The sequence below is a fragment of the Marmota marmota genome, unplaced genomic scaffold (assembly GCF_001458135.2).
Source record: "Marmota marmota marmota unplaced genomic scaffold, marMar, whole genome shotgun sequence".
Lineage (NCBI taxonomy): Eukaryota > Metazoa > Chordata > Mammalia > Rodentia > Sciuridae > Marmota > Marmota marmota.
In genome coordinates, this window is record NW_026000233.1 from 1 (window position 1) to 3029 (window position 3029).

The window sequence follows — 3029 nt, forward strand, 5'->3', positions numbered from 1 at the left end:
ATCCAGAGAGTCCTGGCCTTTGGGACAGGAGTCCCTTGTGTTTCTCCTTTGCTAGCAAAGCAATAAAACTTCTTTTTCCTTTTTCTCAAAACCTTGTCCTCATTATTAAATTTGGCATTGGGGACAGGGACGGAGCTTGTGGTTACAACCTAGGTTTGACTTTAACCAGAAGTTTATTCTCCCATAAATAACATCTCGGAGACTCATTTTTCTGTTAATATGGTAATAAGTAATATATCTCAAAAATCGTTCTGATGCTTAAAAACAAAACACTCTGCCTTGAAAGATCATTATAAAAAATTAACTTCTTAGGAGGTAGGGGGAGGCTAAGTCTATACACCACGGTCTTCAAGATAACAAGAATAATCAAATATGAAAAGATTCTTCCTTCATGTTTGACTCTGTCCCTAGGTTTTACTGGCTTTGACAAGGGCAAGGTGTCCTCAATTCTCGGCTAGCCTTCCTCGCTTGGTCTGGCGAACTTCCAAACCAATTTTTGGTAGCTTGGCTACTAAAAAATTCTGTAGGATAATCTTTAAAAAAGGATCTAACTCTTCAGTGTTTATTTATCTAGTGTACAGAAATAATAGCTGCCCTGACTGTTTGAAAGGACACATGGAAAGCCTTCAAGGAACTCCGGCAGGCTTGGAAGGGTAAGACCCCAATGCCTGCCTCCATGCATCACAATTTAAAATTCTAGGCACTGTTGTTTGGTGGCTCAGTTACGTTTTCAAGGACTCTGCGGGGTCTGTTGTTTAATTTTTGATAAAAGCCAAGGCAGTGAAGACATTACCTCATGTTACTGAAAATAAAAAAAGCTCCGGAAATCTAAATCAAGGACACAGGGCTACCGGAACCTCTAATTGCTAATACCTAGATCACCTACAAGGGAAAAATACGGGACCTTTTAAATATTTATTTCATAAATAAGAGAGAAACGTGGCAAGTGGGGGAGGGCCTGACCCGAGCCCCATGTGCTCGGCGGGAGGAGGGGCCCGGCTCGGCGCTCCAACGCTGGGCCGTGTCCAGGGTGTTCTAAGGGACAGGAACAGAGGCGAGATACCGCGGCGGCCTGGCGGTTCACCCTAATCCCAAATCGAGGTGCCCATGAGCAAGTTACCCTAGAGGGGCCGTGAGGCCGAAATGACCGCTTCAAACACTGAGGGTCCGCCCTATCCCAAAGCCATTATAGCTAGGAAGTGTGGGTGCACGGAATCGGGGTGCGGGGACCCAGCGGACCGTCTAGAATACCGCGGTGGGGGATGGGGAAGGAGAAATGAGGACTTGGTGGGGGAGGGGAGGAACAACCTTCGCGGCCATTTTGTCCTCGCTCCACTTCCGTCTTCTTTTCCCGGGCTCCGAACCCCGGACCCCTCCCTTCAGGCCCTGCGTTCGGGCTGACCCTGTTCGGCGCGGGACAAGATCGCGGCTGGCGCTGCCACCATTGGTTGTTTCCAAGTGTGCCCGCCCCTCTTCCTCCTTCTCCTTCCGCCCTCTCCCGCCCGCGCTGGTTGCGGGCGCCTGCGTCGCGGCGAACGCTCCCCTCCCCCGCCTAGAGTGACGGAAGACTCCCGCGCGCGGGCTCTCTTGGCCCCACCCTCCCTTTCCCCGGGGCCGTTCAGAGAGCGGGGGCGAGCATGAAAGTTCCAGAACGCTGCGGTGGTGCGTCATCGCGAGGGGGGGGTGGGACGGAGGCGGGTGGGGGCTGAGGCTTGATGAGCGAATACGGGTTCCTCATTGGAGCTTGCAGAGGTAGCCAAGCACTCATTGGTTGAGACGACCATGATGAACAGCCGGCCGGGGCGGGCCCCTTCTGGAAGGTTCTGAGACAGGGTATAAGAGACAGGGTGGCGGGCGGAAACCGGTCTCATTGAACGCGGTGGCAGCTTTTGAGGTGTGTGAGGTTTCTTCGCGAGTAGATTCCGGCCTGCACATACGGTAAGGCCTTTGCCCTTTAAGTCCTTGAAAGTTTCCGGGGAAGTGTGTATCCCAGACTGAGTGGGCTTGCTGCCAAGGGTCTCCAGAGCAGCTCCCTGGAGCTTGCGGGGGAAGAGTAGCGATCGGTGAAGCAGCACTTTCTCTACAGGGGGTGGCCTTGGCGCTTGGCCCCGGCCTGCAGGTTAGGGGGGAGCCGAGTTCAGGTTGTTGCGGCCGACCCAGGGCGGCAGGGCGGCGCCCCTTTGCCCCGGTTAAATAAGACCTTGCGTGGTGGGGGAGGGGCGCCGCATCCGCTGTGGCCTTGGTTAGGGGAATCTGAGCCAGGCCTTGACTCTTTGCTTTTTCCTGAGTCGTTTTGCTTTTTAAGCCGCCCTTGGCAAGCACCCAGAATGGAGGTTCTTAGGGTAGTGGGGAAAGAAGGGCCGTTGCAACTCGTGGAGCCCTGGGCTTTAGCAACGGGGATTGCACCGGGGTTCCTGTCGGTGTGGGCCACGTGTTCAGCAACGTCGGAGACCTTCAGGGCAGATGGTTCCTTCGGGCAGGGGCGGGCTCTGCTAGGTTTGGCATAGCAACCTGTACTGCAGCATTACTGCTCTGATCCCCTGCGTGGTAAAGTACTGAGCATAATCATCTGTGTGGTTATGGCCATTCTTAAGTGGTCTAAAGAAGGGGGAATACACTGAAAATGCTTCACATTAAACACGGGTTTAATTTTATTCTTAGGAACCATGTCTAAGGGACCTGCAGTTGGCATTGATCTTGGCACCACCTACTCTTGTGTGGGTGTCTTCCAGCATGGAAAAGTGGAGATAATTGCCAATGATCAGGGGAACCGAACTACCCCAAGCTATGTCGCCTTTACTGACACAGAACGATTGATCGGCGATGCTGCAAAGAATCAGGTTGCGATGAACCCCACCAACACGGTTTTTGGTAAGTATGTAATTTTCTTAGTATTAACGGCTAGGGAGCAGGGCATTTGAGGAATTCTGGCTTACTAAATGAGACACCGAAGAGTCCTGTGCAGTAGGGAAATATTTTTCTTGGGATACCTCGATTAGGTATTAGGTAATTTTAGGGTAAACTAGGAT

General features: G+C 52.3%; 1 long non-coding RNA gene across 1 annotated transcript; it reads left to right on the forward strand.

Annotated features, from left to right (window-relative positions):
* The first annotated feature begins 1722 nt into the window (after nt 1–1722).
* Nucleotides 1723–2811, forward strand: LOC107134880. Its single transcript, XR_001502486.2, has 2 exons — nt 1723–1938; nt 2662–2811. It is a non-coding gene; the product is annotated as an uncharacterized LOC107134880 (long non-coding RNA).
* The last annotated feature ends 218 nt before the right edge of the window (nt 2812–3029 follow it).